We start from the raw sequence: 21,402 nt of genomic DNA, 5'->3' as shown, positions 1-21,402 counted from the left end.
AGGCAGCATCTGCATAGCAGAACAATCGAATATCAGGCAGAAACCCATCGTCAGGAGTGTAGTGGGCGGACAAGGGAGCTGAAAGATAAATACAAGGGTAGTAGCTGGGTTGGTGGGAGGGTCACTGGGAAGGCAATAAGAAGATGTAGGGGGACTGTTAGTGATATGTCGGTGGGGAGGGTGGAGTTGATAGGTAGGAAGGAAGATGGCCAGTTAGGGCATTTCAAGAGGGCAGTGCTAGGTTGAATGGTTGGATCTGGGAGAGGGTGGTGGAGGGGAGATTTGGAATTTGGTGAAGTCAAAATTGATGCTGTACAGTTTGAGGGTTCCAGCTGTTTTACCACCGTTGGGTGTTCTATCACCCTCCTGTCCGACCTATCGCCATCACACCCCACCTGCATCTACCTATCGCCTTCCAAGCTCCCTTTCACCCAGCTCCACCCACACCCTCCAATTTATTTCTCAACCTCCTTCCCCCTCCCTTACCCCCCACTTTTCTGATGAAGGATTTATCCCTGGAACGTCAATTCTCCTGCCCCTCGGATGCTGCCGACGAGTTATGCTTTTCCAACCGCCCACTTTTCAACTCTAGCCTCCAGCATCTGCAGTCCTCACTTTTTCTCACCCTCTAATAGTAAGATATGGAAGTATTTTCACTCTTTCTGGCATGTTATTCAAGAGCATGATCATTTGTGGAATGGGGACAGAAATTAAGCATTCCCTTGTGTAACAACAGGATGGAGTGCCAAATCAAGATTGGGGAAGTAACAGTGAGAGTGTCAATTCCAGGATTACAGTTTGTTCTTGGGAAACATTTAGCAGAATCCAAGGTGGGAGAGGCTTTCCTTGTGGTGGAGAAGCCAAAGGAAGACTTTGGAATTGGTGAGTTAAAAGAAAATTACCCAGGATTTTTTTTTCCAGACTGTATCGTAACAAGATCCCACTGTCATAAGTTACAGCAGGAAGAAAAAACGAACGAAAAGACAAATGGGTTGATGCCCAGTGAACTGACACCCTGTTTGATGTAACGGTGCAGAAAAAACCTGAACAAGCAGAGGATCAGGCAGAGGTGTTTAGTCCAGAAAGGCTAATAGACTTACAACAGATATATATACACACACATACACATGCACACACACAGAAAAGGAATATATTGCCGAAAGTTATTAACTTAAAGATAGAATCCTAAAATTAAAATGGAGACCCCGATATGTTACTGCAGAAGGGAAATAGGCGAAAGTGTACCAGATTGTGTTAGCAGTAAAGTACAGTGTTACGGGTAGCTCATAAACTAACTACAGGCTGTCACTTAGGTGTACAGAAAACTCAGGCTAAGGTACAGAAGCAATTCTAGTAGCGTGGAATGCACAAGGACATGGTTAATTTTTGTTGTACGTGACATACACACCAAATGGGCGGCACGGTGGCACAGTGGTTAGCACTGCTGCCTCGCAGCGCCAGAGACCCGGGTTCAATTCCCGACTCAGGCGACTGACTGTGTGGAGTTTGCACGTTCTCCCCGTGTCTGCGTGGGTTTCCTCCGGGTGCTCCGGTTTCCTCCCACAGTCCAAAGATGTGCAGGTTAGGTTAATTGGCCATACTAAATTGCCCGTAGTGTTAGGTAAGGGGTAAATGTAGGGGTATGGGTGGGTTTCGCTTCGGCGGGTCGGTGTGGATTTGTTGGGCCGAAGGGCCTGTTTCCACACTGTAATCTAATCTAATCTAAAAAAAAATCTTAGGTAAGTCACAGGCAGTAATAAAACCATCACTTTTGTTGCCAATTCCGGCATTCGAAGAACATTTCACATGGGTTATGATTAATTGTGTATCTCCCCTTTCTAAAATAAAAGTGGAAAACAATATTTGCTGATCACAATGGATATGCCTTCCAGATTTCCAGCGGCAATTCCATTACGGAATGTTAAGCCAAAAAGGGAGGTGAAGGAGTTGGTAGCTTTCTTTACTCGCTGTGGACTGCCCAGAGAGATTCAGTCAGACAAAGGGTCTCGTTTTACAGCTCAGCTGTTTAAGGAAGTCATATAGCATTTTAAATCAAGGGCGTACCATCCTGAATCTCAGGGAGCCTTGGAAAGTTAGCATCAGACACTGAAGACCATGTTAACAACGTATTGTTAGGATTACCCGAATGATTGGGATAAAGGTGTCCCATTAAATTGTTTGCTATTGGAGATGCCCCAAATCAATCTACTCACTTTACTTCCATTGAGTTAATATTCATACATCAATTGAGAGGTCCTTTGAAATTAATTAAATATAAATTGACAGGACCGAAGTCGGAAATCTCACACTTGGATTATGTATGTGGGGTGAAGGAGAGAGTGAATGGAGAAGGTGAGTTAGCGAAACAGTATCTGAAGAACACAACATAGAGTGAAGCAGTTGGCAGATAAAAACTCTGAAACTTTGAAGATTTAACATGGGGATGACGTATTAGTATTGCCACCAGTGGTAAGAAATCCCTTCAAAACCTGGTTTAGTGGCCCCTTTCAAATTAAAAAAACAAATGTGGAGTCAGTTAAGCTATCTAGTAAAGATACCGGAGATGACAAAAAACTTTATCGAAATTTCATATGGATGAATAATGCACCAGCCACATTTAAGACACAGGAACAGAGTTGTGGCCACATGAACAAATTGTGCAGCTTATCTGTATGATGTAGTGATCTTTAGCAAGTGATTGAAAGCTCACATGATACAGTTGGCAGAGCATGATGAACGATTACACGAAGCAAACTTGGTAATAAACTTAAAGAAAACAGAATTCAGGAAGGCAGAGGTGACGTTGTTGGGACATTACATTGGACATGGAAGGTTGACCCCATGGAACACAAAGACGAAGGGCTTTGAGGAATTTCCACGACCATTCTCGAAGAAAGAGGATTTTTGGAACTGAGTGGATTCTATCGGAAGTTTGCTCCAAACTTCAGCATCGTACTCGCACCACTGATGTACTTCCTAAAGAAGAACATAGAGTTGTTGTGGACGGAACAATGCCAAGAGGCATTTGAGAATTTTAAAACAGGATTAATCACCACACCAGTTTTAGCTACAACAAATATTTTGAAACACTTTGAAAAATTATGTTTGATGTTCGGGATATAGGGTTCGGAAATGTATTGACACAAAAAGATGATGATGGAATTGAGTAACCAATTGGCTACTTGTCGAAAAAATAGATATTCACCAGAAAAAAAAAATACAAAATCTCCATTATTGAACAAGAATGATTAAGTGTCACACTGGCCTGAAAATATTTTAATGTGTATATGACAAACAAATTGTCGGAGATGGTTGTGGACAATGACAAATCTCTCGCATTTTTTGGAATATTTAAAGACCAGAGTATGAGACGATTTCATTGGAGTCTTACCTTACCGAATTTAAACTTACAAAATGTACATGCTGTGGCTCCTACAATATGATAGCAGATGTGTTTTCACGGTTTAAAGGAAAAAGTGTAGATAAGATTTGACTTATTCCAGTGTTATATTGGTGTGCAGAATTAATATGAATGATATTACTGAGATTAATACTTTTGTGTTTCATAAAATTGGGATTAAGAATTAGAGGAAAAGAAATGTAGCCATCAGTTCATTCTGATGGTTCATTTTATTTTCTGAAGCGGGGAGATGTTATGAAGGCAAAAACATGTATGGGGACTTTAAGACAGGACGGCATTTGCTGAATAAAAATTAAAGCCACAGATGCCAGCTAAAGGTCACTCTGTTCCTCATGTCACCATTCGCTGGGAAATGGATACCTGAGTTTTGGTTGCTGTTTTGATAGCCATTCAAATACAACGAAAGTGTTTAAATAACGCTCAGGATACCAGAAGCCAACAGAATTTGAATATTATTGTTTGGACACCTGGAAAGCAATCCGATATTGAGAATTATTATATCATGGGGAGTATATAAACCCAGCATTTTGAACACTGAAGGGAGAGCTACTGCTATCCAACAGCAGAGCAACTGCTGTAGAGCAGGAGTGCTAACTGGCCATCTCAAACACTCTCTATCAAAGATACATGTTCATGTAAACCTACTTGCAATTTAAAAAAAATGACCCAGGGAGATCAGCAGCTGAAAGAGTGAACACAGCTGGGAAGATAGAGACTTTATGGTCTTGAGATTGTAATGTTTAATATGTGAGTTGTTGGAACAACATATTTTTACAGAGTTGGAGTCAGATAGTAAGTAGTTAAGAAAAGAGGGACTTATATTTGTGAATAGTGGTTGTTTAGTGTTCACTATTCTAGTTAAGAAACTAACTTGTTAATTTTTGTTGAAATAGTGGAATGTAGGAGACCTGTGTAGCTCATATTTTAACAGATTATGAGGTGAGGCGAGCATTTCTGGGTGTTTGGTTTTAATTCACAGAGGGGCTGGACTCCACCTTGTAAATGTCCATCCACGCTAACCCCATTTCCATGAAGTTGGCCCATATCCTTCCAGTCCTTTCCTATCCACATATTTATCCAAATGTTTTTGAAATGTTGCTAATGTACCGCCCTCAACCACATCTGCTGGCACCTCATCCACGTAACAGCCCTCTGTGTAACGAAGTGCCCCCTCAGGTTCCCTTTTATTGCTTCCCCTTTAACCTTAAACTGATCCCCTCTAATCCTCGATTCTCTACACCTTGGAAAAAGACTGAGAGCATTAACCCTATTCATATTTTATACAGCTCTATAAGGTCCCCCCTCAGTCTCCGACACGCTAAAGAAAAGGTCCTAGCTTGTCTAACCTCTCCCTATAACTCAGACCATTGGGTCCTGGCAACGTCTTTGTACATTTCTTCTGCACTCTTTCTAATTTAATAACATCCTCCCTATAACAAGGTGACAAAACTGAACACAATACTTCAAGTGCGGCCTTACCAAAGTCCTGTGTAACTGCAACATAAGTTCCAAATATCTACACTCAATATCCTGCTTGATGAAGGCCAATGTACCACAAGCCTTCTTCACTGCCCTGTCTACCTGTGACTCCACTCTTAGAGAACCGTGCACCTGAACACCAAGGTACCTCTGCCCATGTACCCCTTACGGCCCTCCCATGCACCATGGAACTCCTACCTTGATTTGAGTTTCCAAAATGCAAGACCTCACGCTTCTATATTAAATTCCATTTACCATTTCTCGGCCCACTTCCCCAACTGCCGAAGGTCCTGCTACAATTTCTGATAAACTTCCTCACTGATCATGCTCCCCATTACTTTAGTGTCATCTGCAAACTTATAGTCATACCTTGTACATTCTCAACCAAATCATAGATAACAAGCAGCAATGGACCAAGCCTCCAGTCTGACAAGCATCCTTCCACTAAGCCCTCTGCTTCCTACCATCAAGCCAACTGTGTATCCAATTGGCCAGTTCCCTCAGCATTCTATGTGATGTAACCTTCCTGAGCAGCCTGCCATGTGGAAACTTATCAGGGGCCTTACTGAAATCCATAGAGACTACGTCTATCACTCTGCCCTCATCAAACTTCCTGGTCACTTCATCAAAGGATTCTAAGAAATTTGGGAAGCATGATTTCTCACTCACAAGTCTATGCTTACCGGTCTGAATCAAACCCTGTGTAAGTAATGGATGCAGTCAATGGTATGCTGTCCTTCATTGTAAGATGATTCAAGTACATAAGTAAAGCCAGCTTCCTGCTGTTGTAGAGCCTTGCTGAGAGAGTATTTGGGGCACTCTGTACAGATTGGATCTCCTTTATAAGGAATGATCTCCTTACCACATACACGGTTAATGGTAAAATGAGGATAGAGTGAATAAGCTGAGTATTTAATCTGTCGAGCTGTGAGTGACGAAGAAATGGTGATGCTGAAGCATGAGGAGTGGCAGGGGTCACTTACTTCCAAAAGAGACATTGATAGGGTGAGAAATTCCATACTTTTACCAAGATTGATTGGTTTGATTTATTGCCACGTGTACCTCAATACAGGGAAACACTTTATTTATGAGCAGTGGAGAGAGATCATAGTACGCATGACCAGACAGATCATAGGGTGGAAATAGGATTGGGCAGAGTAAGGCATACAGAATACACTGCACAAGACAAGCACTCGCCAAGATCAACATGAACACAGTTAGCATTATTTTAACTTAGAATCTAATGTGGATTTCCTAATAGTTTATATGCCTTAATTAACTCTCCCCACGTTATTATGCAGTTGGCGTGTGAACCCGGACTGAACGCCATGTTATTCACAATCCCCAACAGCAGCCACAATACATTCCATCTGAAACAAGTAACCATTCCCACCAGCTTTTGCCCTGCATAGAGAACACCAGGATGATTTCTCAGAGATGGAAGGTCTGAGATTTCACACAAGACATATAGCTTCCCTCCTCACCACTAGAAAACCACGTTGAAGTCCCACCTATGTATCATGAGCAACGGAGCCAGGAGGAACAACGTGGAGCAGTCTGTCTGTGCAGCCTCTGCTTCAATTGTTCATCATGTTGGAGCATCAATTAGGAGATACCTAAGACTGCCGGTGCTGGAGATCAGAGTAGAGCGTTGATTGCTGGAAAAGCACAGCAGTTCAGGCAGCATCCGAGGAGCAGGAGAATCTACGTATTGGCATAAGACATTCATCAGGAATCAGCATAAATTACCTCATTCTGCCCCCCCCGTGTCAGTGCATTGAGGTGGGAATGGCCTCCTTCTGTTCCTGTATAAGTAACTCAAGGGACTGACTTGCTTCAAACTCGTCCGATTGGACAGGGCCAAGGGCGTGACTGGTTACCCCTGGTTCCTGTTAGACAGCTCATTGTACTGACTAGTGTGACAATGATTAGATTAGATTAGATTACTTACAGTGTGGAAACAGGCCCTTCGGCCCAACAAGTCCACACCGACCCGACGAAGCGCAACCCACCCATACCCCTACATTTACCCCTTATTACCTAACACTAAGGGCAATTCAGCATGGCCAATTCACCTAACCTGCACATCTTTGGACTGTGGGAGGAAACCGGAGCACCCGGAGGAAACCCACGCAGACACGGGGAGAACGTGCAAACTCCACACAGTCAGTCGCCTGAGTCGGGAATTGAACCCGGGTCTCTGGCGCTGTGAGGCAGCAGTGCTAACCACTGTGCCACCGTGCCGCCCAGCTTCAGCTTTAAGAGGTTATTTTTTCCTGGTTTCTTTTAAGAGAGAGATTGAACGATCGTTACCAAGCTGGCTAGTAAAGACCACTTGTGTAACAGCTAGGGAGGCCTTGGGTTTGTTTTAATGCAGCTTGAATGTGTGTGGCCAGTTCTCACAGATTAGGATCTTTGAGTTTTGGTTTCTCAGTAACATCAGAAACTATTGTGGTCTCCACAGAGTTGGAAGCTTCAGTGAAGGTTTTCTGGCTGCTACTCTCTCTGAAATTTCTCTTGATGCTGTTTTTAATTCCTGGATTGGAGAGATGTTTGTGACAATCTGTGTCTGAATATTTCTTTTTGCCAAGGGCTGTGTTTATGGGATTTTCCTAGATTGGAACAGTTCATCAGTCGTAGTTCTTATATCTAGTATTCTGTTAACTTGTCCAATAGAATTATATTATTCTAAATTCCTCTTTCTTTGGTTTCATTTTCTCTTCCGTGTTTAAGTAGATGGCGTTTTGCTTCACACCGAGTAGTTTGACCAGTCACATTGTATCTGGGACAGACACTTTATATTTCCTTTAAAATAAGAATACATTAGAGTCTCGGCTGCTGCCTTCAAATATTTTCGAGGGGCTCTCGTGTGGTCCATCACATTAGACTCCTTCTCTTCATGAATAATAGGCTGGAGGCACTGAATGGGCTGTACCTGTTCTTCTCCAATAGTGTCAATGGGCTGAATGGCTTCCTCATATTCCTGTGAAAACAGTATGAGATGCTGAATGAACTCTTGTTTTACTGTGGCAATGTGCAGTGTCAGGCAGTGCTGTTACGTGAATGTTACAGACCATTTAACAGCACAAGCCTCAATGGAGTCTGGATCCTGCTGCACACGGACAGAGGCCAGTTCAGGAGCTGACGGGGAACATTGTGGAATCTTCAGTGACCATCCCCACTTCTGATCTTATGGTGGGGAGGGTGGGGGCTGGGAGATATTGATGAAGCAGCTGAAGATGTTTGTGAAGGAGAAGCTACCCTGAGGATCTCCCACAGAGGTGATCAAGGACGGAGATGAAGAACATCTTCTTTTGTGCCATGTTTGACTCCAAACACTGGAGAGGTTACTCTGATTCCCATTAAGTCCAGTTTTGTTAAGCTCCTTTATGTCAACAGAAGTCAACCACAGCCTTGATATCGGACCCAGTCATTTTTACCTGAACCCTTGTGTCAACTTCTTTTGTTCATATCAATAGGCCATGATATAGGAGCATCAAGTGTTTTCTTCAAACAGGTAGTATTAAATGTCAGGATTTCTCTTCTCAAGAGTGTTGGGGGAGCTAGATGACTGAACGTATTTGAAGGGGAGGTAGATGGATATTGACCTGTCAGAGAGGTGAGCGCTATGAAGAATTGGGTATGAAAAAGAATTTGACAGCAAGAGCAGATCAGTCATGATATTATGAAGGGCAAAGCAGGCTTGGGGAGTAAATGACCTGCCCCTGTTTCTGATGTTGTCACATTCTGTTATTGGAAAGTTAGTGGGTGTTATTTTCGTGAATGTTCTGTTATTGAATGTTGCAGACAGGGAGCCCAGAGGATTTTGTGAGCCATCTCTGGGTGCGGTATGGGGGCTGTATTCACAGTGAATCTGGGTCTACAACATGACCAACAAATAAAGCACAAGTTGCAGAGAGGGGAAGCTCTGAAAGGGAGATGAGGGGCCTCTTTTATACCCAGCCTGGTTTTCCAATTACATTTCCCAAATCACCTCAAAGCGTGTGGGACAGTCTTGAAGGGCCTACTTTGACCCTTCTCCACCAGGCACTAAGACTGTGGCCTCAGCTCCACTTTCTTGTCTGTATCCCATTATGCGTGACTCACTTCTCTGTCAAATATTTAACTAACGCAGCTTTCAATCAATGTGAACATAGAGACACGATGACCTTCCAGTGAAGAGAATTCCGACTTGAAAGGTCCTTTCAGAATTATTCCTCATCCCTCTTATAGAATCAGAGAATCATGCAGAACGGAAACAGACCCATTAGTCCAATCTGTTCACTCTGATCAGATATCAAATCTGATTTAGTCCCATTTGCCAGCATTTGGCCAATATTCCTCCTGTGATTGTACCCGCCTTGACCACTTCCTCTGACAGCACTTTCTGTAAACACACCACTCTCTGTGTGAAACATTTACCTTCAGATCCCTTATAAATCATTTGCTCTCTCCTCTTCAACCTTTGCTCTCTTGTTCAGATTCCCCTATCCTGGGGAGCAGAACATGGCTGTTCAGAATATCCGTGCCCCTGATGATTTTATAAACCTCTAAAATGTTACCCCTCAACCTCTGACACTCCAGGGGGGAACACCGCAACGTAATCAGCCTCACCCTACAGCTCAAACCTTCAGTCCTGGGACATTCGTGTAAGTCATTTCTGCAGAAAACCGCGTTGTACACAATATTCTTAAAGTGGCCTCACCAACATCCTGTACAGATACAACATGCCACTACAATCCCTATACTCAATGCTCTGACTGATTAAGGCAAATGTGCCAAATGTGTTCAGCACCACTCTGTCTACCTGCGACTCCACTTTCAAGGAACAAAATACCTGCATCGCTCGGTCCCTTTGTTCCACAACACTCCCCAGGACCTTATCATTAAGTGTATAATTTCTGCCCTGATTTGCGTTCCCAAAATGCAAAACCTCGTATTTATCAAAATTAAACTTCATCTGTCAGTCCTTGCCCTTTTGTCCCATCTAATTGTGGTCTCATTGTACTCTGAGATAATCTAATGCACCACCTTTCTGATGTAATCTGTAAACTTACTAATTATGGCCCCAATATTCACATCTAAATCCTTTACATAAATGATGAAATGCAATGTACTCAGCACTGATTCTTGCAGCACACTGCTGCTCACAAGCCTCCAGTCTGACAAACATCCTTCTCCCTTCAAGTCAATTGTGACTAGCTTCCTCTGTATCCCATGTGACTGAAACTTACTATCTACCTACCAATAAGAATGAAATACTAGCTATGAAGAGAGGCTGAGTAGGTTAGGTTTATTTTCTGTAGAAAAAGGAGGGGGACCTGATTGAGGTTTGCAAAATCATGGAGGGTATAGACAGGGTGGACAGAGACAGGCTTTTTTCTGAGGGTGAAGGATTCAATAACGAGAGGTCGTGCTTTCAAAGTGGAAGATGGAATGTTTAAGGGTGATACGCGCGGTAAGTCCTTCTCACAGAGGATGGTGGGCATTTAGAACGCGTTGCTCGCAGAGGTGGTAGAGGCAGGCACCGCAGATTCATTTAAGATGCGTCTGGACAGATGCAGGAGAAGGTGGGGAGCAGAGGGAGACAGATGCGTAGGAATTGACTGACAGATTTAGACAGTACATTTGGATCGGCTAAGGCTTGGAGGGCGAAAGGCCTGTTCCTGGGCTGTAAATTTTCTTTGCTCTTTGTTCTTTAAATGAACACCGTGCTGAAGTCCATATAGACAATGTCTACCAAACTGCCTTCATCAATCTTCTTTGTTATCTCTTCATAAAACTCAACCAAATTAAGGAGACATGATTTCCCATGTAGAAAGCCACGTTGTCTATTCTGATCAGCCCTTGCCTTCCCAAATGTATGTAAATGCTATCCGTCAGAATCCCCTCCATCAACTTACCCACCACTGACATCAGGCTCACCGGTCTAGAGTTCCCCGGCTTTTTGGGTCACCGTTTCCTTTTCTAGTCCCACTCCTCCACTGGTCACAACAAATGTAAAATGTAACCAGTTTGGTGATATGGCCGATGATGTCGGTCTCAGGTTGGGTCAGGGTCAGTTTCAGGAACAGATCAGGCTAGTTTCTTTAATTTGTTGAAACAACACGTTTATGATCCAGAGCAATGTTACTCAAACTATGATGGAAAAATGAATGGCAAACTGTTTGGGTATTGCAAATATATAATCAAAATTTCCCTTTCTAAAAACACACACACACCCACGCACACACACACACACAAACAAAATCTCTGCAATTTTAACTTGAAAGAACTTTGTCCAGGTATTAGTGTAACTCATGACAAAATGAAAAATTGAGAGATTGTCCAAAATGTGAATCTGCTTCTGAAGATATTCTACTTGCAATGGGATTTCATCCTGGAACAGTTAGATTTGGCTGAATTCCCTTTGCTTTAGGCAGTGAGTTGATTCCATTGAATTCTGGTTAAGGATCACCCAAAGGGTTGCACGGTGGTTAGAACCGCTGCCTCACAGCACCAGGGACTTGGGTTCGATTCCAGCCCCGGGCGACTATCTGTGCAGAGTTTGCACATTCTCCACTTTTCTGTGTGAGCTTCTAATGGGTGGTCTAGTTTCCTCCCACATCTCAATAAGTGTAGGTTAGCTGGATTGGTCTTGCTAAATTATCCATAGTGTTCAGGGATTTATAGGTTAGCTGCATTAGTCAGGGGTAAATGTTGGGGAACGGGTCTGGGAAGGTTACTCTTTGGAAGTTTGGTATGGACTTGTTGGGCTGAAGGGCCTCTTTCCACACTGCAGGAATTCTATAAAAACCAAGAATGGTAACGATGACTTTAGAGTTTGTTTTAGCTCGCACACATTGCTGTGACGAAGAATAATGAAGGAGAGAGAGTTCAATACGTCGTTCCTTCTCGGGCAGATTATATTTTCTCCCTCTCTCAGCTGAATCACACAGTAATGTCATCCTCTCCTAAACTGGAACATGTGAGGTCTCCTTGTACATTGTCCAAACTATGTCTCCATCACATTCCCTGTTCCATGTAGGTGCGTCATTGCTGCTGTCATGCATAGAGCCATACACTTAGTAGAAAATGGTCTCGGTCAATTTGAAATATGTTTACATGGTCATGCATCATTAAAAAATAAAATGTTCAATTTATTCAAAATACCTGTGTTAAAATGAATGTATTTTTAAAGAAATACAGAAATTGCTGGAAAAGCTCGGCAGGTCTGTCAGTACCCAGATGCCTTTTACATGCTGCAGTTGTACCAGCCTCCATCACTTCCTCTGGAAACTCATTCCATACGCATACCACCCGCTGTGTGAAAAGGCCTTTTCAAAACCTTTCCCCTCTCACTTTGAACCAATGCCCTCTAGTTTTGAACGCCCCTAACCTGGGGGAAAACCGTAACTACTCACCATATCTATGATCATTCTGATTTTATAAACCTTTACTGCTGCGAAATGTGACTCCAATCAACACGAATAGCTGTGCTTTCAATTATCCCGGGCCTAAATTCTAAAATTCAATACTGACACGTCTTCCTTCTCCATCAAATCACTATTCTAAATCCATTTTAATCAGTTTGTTCAGATGTATCATGAGACACTTCTGTGGGCTTTACACCAAGACCTTTGTGCTCGGAGGTAGGGACACTAGCATCACTGGGCAATACCCATAAAGCTATAATATTATTCTCCTGTGTGTTTGCTCATCAGCATGTTCTGACATGCTGTGACATACCTCTGCAACAGGCACGACTTGAATTCAGAACTTCGAGCTCAGAGCTAGGGACACTACCACACATGTTCAGGAATTGGAATCAAATCCAGAGCTCTGACTCAGAGACAGGGACACTACCCACCACACGACATACCCAGATTTTGGGTCATATTTGAGTGCCCGCTTTCAGCTCGGTGTGGATTTATTATAATCAGGTTACCATTACTGAACTCCACAAAACACTTTGTATTGTTAAACAAATGCAAAATATTTGTCTCAACTGTAGGATATTGAGTGTACGTACTGTGCCATCAAAATTAACTATGAATATCTTTAATCGCTATTATCTGTAGCCTGCAATATTAGGGAAAGAAATCCTGCAGACACACTCTGCACAATGAAGGATCTCAAATAGATATTTATTACTGAACACCAGAGACGGAGAAAGAGCATAATTGCTGGCCCCAAAGCACCGATCACTATTACCCAACTCTCACGTGCGACGGCCCTCTTCCTAAAACCATGAAATGATACCAGGCCGCTGATTAATGTCCAGTCTCTCCTCCCCACTGACTGTGTCTGCAATCTGTCCCTCCTTCCCCTAAACACGCAAGGCAAACCAAGCTCAGGGTCTTTGTGAAAATCAAGGCTGGAGTGTGCAGGCCTCCTGGAGAGGGATGGGCATTTTAAAATTGAAGGGGGAGGGGGCAGTAGTATCACACACTGGGCTGAGCGGTCGCAGATGGAATTTAGTTTGGATTCATGCGAGGAATTGGATTTGGTAAATCAAACAAGAACAGGACATATATAGTTAAAAGTAGGGTCTTTGGCAGTGTTGCAGAACAGAGACCTAGGCCATCAGGTACAACTCTTTAAAATTTGCATCTCAGACAGATAGTGTGGTTAAGAAGGTATTTAGCACACTTGTCTTCATTGGTCAGACCTTTGAGTATCAGAATTGGGACGTCATGTTCAGGTTATACAGGACATTGGTAAGACCTCGTCTGGAATACTGTGTCCAGTCTGGTCACCCTGCCCACTCATTCCATAGGCACACCACTCTCTGTGTGAAAAAGCTATCCCTTAGCTTGCTTTTAAATGTTTCCCCTCTCACCTTAAAACTATGTCCTCTAGTTTTGGACTCCCCTAACTTAGAAAATACCTGGTCTATTCATTTGATATTGTTGACCTTGATATTATTAAGCTGCATAGGGTTCAGAAGAGATTGACCTGGATATTGTTGGGAATGGAAGGAGTGAGTATTAAGGAGAGGCTGAATAGGCTGAGACGTTTTTTACTGGAGAGTATGAGATTTAGGGGTTACTTTACAGAAGTTTATAAAAGCATGAGGAGTACAGATAAGCTGAAGGGCGGATGTCTTTTCCAGAGAGTTGGGGATTCAAAACTGAGGGATATTTTAAGGTGCGAGGAAAAAGATATACAAAAGTCATGAGAGTGGGGTAATAATTTTAGACAGAATCTGGCTTGTGTGTGGAATGAACTTCCAGAAGATGTGGTGAAAGCAGGGACAGTTACACCGTTCAAATGACATTTAGATCAGTTAGAGCTAGACACAGTATTCCAGAAGATGTCTCACCAATCTCCAGTAAATTCTCAACATGACATTTAGAGCCCTGGCTGTATACGAGCACAGATTGTTGATGATATCAGGACATGTGCGGAGACCAGTAACTATCACAGATTTGTTTCAGAATCTGAGCTGTTTACAGGGGGAGGTGTAGGAGGGACCCTCCGTGCTCCCTTCCTGGGAGGTGGTGGTGACGATGTGTTATGAGCTCACCCTCCTGTAACTAAAACAATGGGGATTCCATTTGTACCAGCTCGACACAAAAGGGAAATGGCATCAGGGCCACGGCTTCTAAGTTGTGCCAGGGGGGAACGGAGCTGCCAGTGGGTTTAAAGTGAGAATTGCCATTCACTATACATTGCTCCTTACTCGGTCGGTGGGACGTGGATGTTTCAGAATCTGCACACGAGAATTCCCGGTCCTCTGCAGCTCAAACCAGGGTCCGACCCACATGGCGTGGGTAGGGAGTGAGGGAACGGATATCTGGCACTGCACCATCCGGCTTGGCCTTTTAGAACATAGAACAGTACAGCACAGAACAGGCCCTTCAGCCAACGATGTTGTGCCGACCACTGATCCTCATGTATGCACCTTCAAATTTTGGTGACCGTATGCATGTCCAGCAGTCTCTTAAATTCCCCAAAGACCCTGCTTCAACAACTGCTGCTGGCAATGCATTCCATGCTCTCACAACTCTCTGTGTAAAGAACCCGCCTCTGACATCCCCTCGATACTTTCTTCCAACCAACTTAAAACTATGACCCCTCGTGTTAGCCATTTCTGCCCTGGGAAATAGTCTCTGGCTATCGACTCTATCTATGCGTCTCATTATCGTGTATACCTCAATTAGGTCCCCTCCTCTCCTCCTTTTCTCCAATGAAGAATGTCCAAGCTCAGTCAACCTCTCTTCATAAGATAAGCCCTCCAGTCCAGGTAGCATCCTAGTAAACCTCCTCTGAAACTTCTCGAAAGCATCCACATCTTTCCTATAATAGGGCGACTAGAACTGGACGCAGTATTCCAAGTGCGGTCTAACCAAAGTTTTATAGAGCTGCAAAAAGATCTCACGACTCTTAAATTCAATAACCCGGTTAATGAAAGCCAAAATACCATATGCTTTCTTAACAATCCTGTCCATTTGGGTGGCAATTTTAAGGGATCTATGTATCTGCACACCAAGATCCCTCTGTTCCTCCACACTGACAAGAATCATATCCTTAATCCTGTACTCAGATTTCAAATTCGACGTTCCAAAATCCATCACCTCGCATTTATCCAGGTTGAACTCCACCTGCCACCTATCAGCCCATCTCTGCATCCTTTCAATGTCCCGCTACAGCCTACAACAGCCCTCTATACTGTCAACGAACCTCCAACCTTTGTGTCGTCTGCAAACTTGCTGACCCATCCTTCAATCCCCTCATCCAAGTAATTAATAAAAAATACAAACAGTAGAGACCCAAGGACAGAACCCTGTGGAACACCGCTCACCACAGACTGCCAGGCAGAATATTTTCCTTCTAATACCACTTGCTGTCTTCTGTAGGACAGGCAATTCTGTATCCAGCTAAGTTTCCCTGTATCCCATTCCTCCTGACATTCTGAATGAGCCTACCATGGGGATCCTTATCAAATGCCTTGCTGAAGTCCATATACACCACATCCACAGCTCTACCTTCATCAACATTTCTAGTCACATCCTCAAAAAACTTGATAAGGTTTGTGAGGCATGACCTGCCCCTCACAAAGCCGTGTTGACAGCATTTAATCAAGCAGTCCAGTTGCTCTTCCAGTTGGTCATAAATCCTATCCCTGAGAATCCTTTCTAACACCTTGCAGATGACAGACGTGAGACTGACTGGTCTGTAATTGCCGGGGATTTCCCTAATTCCTTTCTTGAAGAGAGGAATCACATTTGCCTCTCTCCAGTCCTCAGGTACGATTCCAGTGGAGAGCGGGGATGTAAAGATCTTCGCAAGTGGCGAAGCAATTGCATTTCTCGTTTCCCAAAGTAGCCGACGACAAATGTGGTCCGGGCCTGTCGACTTGTCAATCTTAATGTTTGACAAAACTTTCAGCACATCAGCCTCCTCCATCTCTATCCATTCCAGCCAGCAGTCCTGCTCTTCAAAGTTTTCATTCATTACAAAATTCGTTTCTTTCGTGAAGACAGATGCAAAAAACTAATTTATGGCTTCCCCTACCTCCTCAGACTCCACACGCAAATTCCCTATGCTCTCCCTGATCGGCCCTACTCTTTCTTTGACCATTCTCTTATTCCTCACGTACGTGTAAAAGGCCTTTGTGTTCACCCTAATCCGTTCTGCCAAGTCTTTCTCGTGCCCCCTCCTGGCTCTCCTCAGACCATTTTTGAGCTCCTTCTCGCCTGCGTGTAGTTCTCTAGAGCTGAGTTTGACCCTAGCTTCCTCCACCTTATGTAAGCTACCTTCTTCCTTTTGACGAGAAGCTCCACCGCTCTCGTCATCCAAGTTTCCTTTATCTTACCACTTGCCTGTCTCAGAGGAACATATTTATTCATCACTTGCAACAACTGTACCTTAAACAGTCTCCACATGTCTATAGTGCCTTTACCATGGAACAATTGCTCCCAGTCATTGCTTCCTAACTCATGTCTAATCGGATCATAGTTTCCTCTTCCCCAATTAAATATCCTCCCATTTTGCCTAATCCTCTCCTTCTCCATAGCATTGTAGAATGTGAGGCAGTTGTGGTCCCTATCACCAAAATGCTCTCCCACCGCAAGATCTGAGACCTGTCCCGGCTTGTTTCCGAGCACCAAGTCTAGAATGGCCTCTCCCCTCGTCGGTCTGTCAACTTACTGAGTTAGGAAACACTCCTGAACACACCTTACAAAATCAGCTCCATTCAAATCTTCTGCTCGAAGGAGATTCCAATCAATATTGGGAACGTTAAAGTCACCCATGACAACAACCCTACTACGTCCACGCTTTTCCAAAATCTGCCGACCTATGCTCTCTTCCATCTCCCTGCTGCTATTGGGTGGCCTGTAGTAGACCCCTAAAGAGGTTACTGCTCCCTTGCTGTTCCTAATTTCTACCCATATAGAGTCAGTAGGCAGATCTTCCTCGACAATGGAAGTTTCTATAGCTGTGATACCGTCTCTGATTAGTAGTGCAGCACCCCCTCCTCTTTCCCCCCCTCCCTATTGTTTTTAAATGCTCTAAATCCTGGAACATCCAGCAACCATTCCTGCCCCTGAGAAACCCATGTCTCTGTTATGGCCACAACATCATAGCACCAGGTACTGATCCATGCTCTAAGTTCATCACTTTTATTCCTGATACTCCTTGCGTTAAAGCAAACACACTTTAACTGATCCCTTGGTTCCTTTCCAGGAAACTCCTTCCCACTGGCTGGTCTACCTCTTGCTATTGCCTCATCCACATCAACTCTCACCTCTGGTATACAGCTCAGGTTTCCACCCCCCTGCCATACTAGTTTAAACCCTCTCGAACTACTCGAGCAAACCTTCCACCCAGGACATTGGTCCCCTTCCAGTTCAGATGGAACCCATCCTTCTTGTACAGGTCCCACCTTCCCCTTGTTTGTATGTACCCTTGTTTTTTTACCCTTTGACTAATGGGAACAGCTGTTGTTCTGCCCATTCTGTGTCACTCTGCCCATACCTCTCATGCTTTTATACACTTCTGTTAGTTTCACCCTCACCCTTCTCTGCTCCAAAAGCAAATCTAGCCTATCTTCATGGTTTGAGTTCTCTCTTGTCTTTTTACATCTTCCAAAGTGCAGCATCTCACATATTTCAGTGTTACTTATTATCAGCCATTGATCTGGCCATCTGACAATCCGTTTGTACCCTCCTGTACCTAAGACATTCATGATCACTGTGATCCACCCGGTTAATCATTGTGTCTTCCATAAAATTGTTTATCATCCTCCAAATCCCCACCATCTCCCACATTCTTATCATCAATATTTATGAATTTCAGAAACAACCTTTGATTTTCTTCCTGTTCCACAGATGTTGTTGCAGAATTGAGAATTCAGTCTCTTATTTTTTCTATTTTGGTGAATTTACAGTGTGAATCAGTTGTGGTCTTTTGTGAGGGAGCCACAAATAGTATTTTGGGTGTGGAGAGGAATTCTGCTTTAATACCCCGCCCCTCCGCATGTATTATTCATAAGGCTTGGAAATCATCAACTTTGGACTAGCTTTTGGCACCTTGCCCTGCAAACTTTCCATTTGATGTGGGCCTGGAGCTTATTCTTTACAAATTACGCTGCAGTAGTCAGAGCTGAAAGATCTTTTTCATCTGCAGGATGGACACAGGCTCATTCATTAATTGTTTGAAAGAGCTAAAGCAATGATGATAGAGGTTGATTTAAATTCTGGATTATAAACACACTACAGAAGATCAATTCACGTTCTCATTTCTCCGTTGAATTGAAAGCAAATTAAAAGAACAAACACCAACCGATTTGAACATTGTTTAAAAAGTGATGTCATTCTGAAGTAATGCATTAAGGAAGACCATACATCAATTTTTCTTTTGAATATTGTGAGGACATTGTTCAAGCAAACAGTGTTCTTGAATTTTGCTCCTTATTATTTCAACTGATCTTCCAATGTAATTTGAGGTGAGATCAGAGTGACTTCCCTTTCAGTTGAAGCAGGACTTGACTGAGCATGGAATCAAGGACCCTGAGCAAAACTGTGATTAATGGGAATTAGAGAACATTTTGCACTGGGAATGGGAACAATGGGAAATGGTGTCTGTTATCTGTGGGGTTTTGTCACTGTTGACTGTTTGCATTTCAGGTTTACATTTACATTTACATTGTCCACAGTATTCCCGAGTATAGTGACTTCGTTTGGGGGGCAGGGGAAGAGGAGGGGGAGGGGACATGTTGTCTCAGGCTTTAGCACGGCTGTCTCACAGTACCAGACCCTGTTTGTGGGGGGGGGCATGGTGTCTCAGTGGTTAGCACGTTTATCTCACAGTATCAGGGACCTGTTTGGGAGGGGGCCATCGACTCTCAGTGGTTAGCACGGCTGTCTCACAGTATCAGGTATATTCCAAGTTGCATGTCATTCTGACTAGGGAATAATTAGCTGTTTCTTCACAAGTATATGTTAAAAGTCTTGGAATGTTCCTAGAAACAGCTCTATGTGGATCTGCATCACTTTGGATTGAAGAGGTAAATCAGGACAACTCTGTGTCATTTATTCCAGAGCCATTGGGGATGACAAATAAACTCTACCCTTGCTCGTGCCTTCCCAAACCATGGATGAATATTTCCTGTGACATCAGGAGCATGATAAGAAGTTGATAACAATTGGGATCAGTACTTCAACCAGTTACTTTCAGAGGATTGATCGTATGATGTCATGATGACCGAGTTCAACATTTTCAAAATGCATTATGACAGTGGCAATAAATTATCGGTATTTAGGGAGCTGTCACTCACAGAGGTTTTAATTTTTCATTCAAAAACCATCACCAAATACTTGAGAGTCAACAGAAATGGCAGCTTCACAGTTCCCTTTCAGATCAGACAACGATCCACAGTCCAAAAGATTAACTAGGTTGAAAGTGCTGGAAAACCATAACCGGTTCTGAGCAGAGAGAAACACAATTAACCTTTTGAGTCCAATATGAGTTTTTCAGAAGAGGATCATATCAGACTCAATATGTTTCTCCCTCCAGATCTTGAACCATCTCTGGGGTTTTGTCACTGTTTACTGTTTGCAGTTCAGGTTTACAGTTTCCACAGTATTCCCAAGCACAGTGACTTCGTTTGGTGGTGGTGGGGGGGGGGGGGGGGGGTGGGCATGACAGGGGGAGGGGGAGGGAGAGGGGGCATGTTGTCTCAGGCGTTAGCGTGTCTGTTTCACAGTACTAGGGACCCGTTTGGTGGGAAGTGGGAGGGGGAGATGGTGTCTCAGTGGTAAGCACGGCTGTCTCACAGTACCAGGGATACGTTTTTAGGGGAGGGGGAGGTGGGCATGGTGTCTCAGTGGTTAGCACAGTTGTCTCACTGTAGCAGGGACCCAGTGTTGGTGGAGGGGGGGAGAGGCATGGTGTCTCTGTGGTTAGCACAGCTGTCTCATACTACCAGGGACCCAGTTTGCTTCCACCCTCAGGACTTGTTGTATTGCATTTTCACATTGTCCCTGGGTCTGCAAGTGTTTCCTCCAGGTGCTCCAGGTTCCTCCCACATTGCAAACCGGTTCAGTCGATTGACCATTCTAAATTACCAATCGTGTACTGCTCGGTGTATTAGCTATGTGAGATGCAGGGATAGATTAGTAGTTGGGTTAGCCATGGGAAATGCAGGAGTAGGGCATGAGATGGGTCTGTGTGCAATGCTTTTCAGAGGGTCAGTGTGGATTCGAAGGGGCTATGTCCCATAAAATAAGGAAAAAAATGTTAAATCAAACAATGGAAGATACTTGAAACCTGAACTAAAAAGAAACAGAGTGCGGGGAAAATGGAGCAGGTTTGGCAGCGTGTGTCGAGAGAAAAACAGTGTTAACCTTTTGAGCCCACTGACCATGTATCAGATCTGAAAGCAGCCGGGAATTAATCTAATGTCTGTTGGTGGGGTAAGATAAATATACGGGAAATAGAGAGATAGAATACATAACCAAGGATTATTGATAATCAGCTGGGATGGAAATAAAATGTGACATTATTTTAATTTATTTTTCACCTCCTCCCATATTCCTGAGTCTAATGCACGTGTGGGCAAATATCCACGTCCCTGTTTGAAGTGAGTTCTGTCCCCTCCATCTATTTCCTCAGTGTGGCCATTTTCTTTCCTTTATGAATGGGACATGTTTGATGTTGGCTGGGCCAGAGTTTATTTTTATTTCCTATTTGCTGTTGAGAAGCTGTTGGGAAACTGCCTTTCTGAACCACTGTACGTCGATGTGGTGTCGGCTGCCAGTGCTCAGGTCCAACTGGTTTCACTTCTTTGAGAACTTGTGTTATAGCTGAATGGTTGGCTTGGCCATTTCAAAGGGCATTTGAGAATCTACCATTGCTGAGGGTCTGGAGTAACATGTACGTCAGACCAGTGAAGGTAGCAAGTTTCCTTCCCTGAAGGACGGTAGTGAGCCAGGGGCTTTTAGTTTTAACAACCATCAATGTTTCATTAGATTGTTAATTCCAAATATTTTATTGAATTCAAATTCTACCGTCTG

The sequence above is a fragment of the Chiloscyllium plagiosum genome, unplaced genomic scaffold (assembly GCF_037043375.1).
Source record: "Chiloscyllium plagiosum isolate Xiang-an unplaced genomic scaffold, Cpla_swu_hap1 HiC_scaffold_36, whole genome shotgun sequence".
In the NCBI taxonomy this organism is placed as follows: Eukaryota; Metazoa; Chordata; class Chondrichthyes; order Orectolobiformes; family Hemiscylliidae; genus Chiloscyllium; species Chiloscyllium plagiosum.
This window is presented reverse-complemented; position numbering follows the sequence as displayed.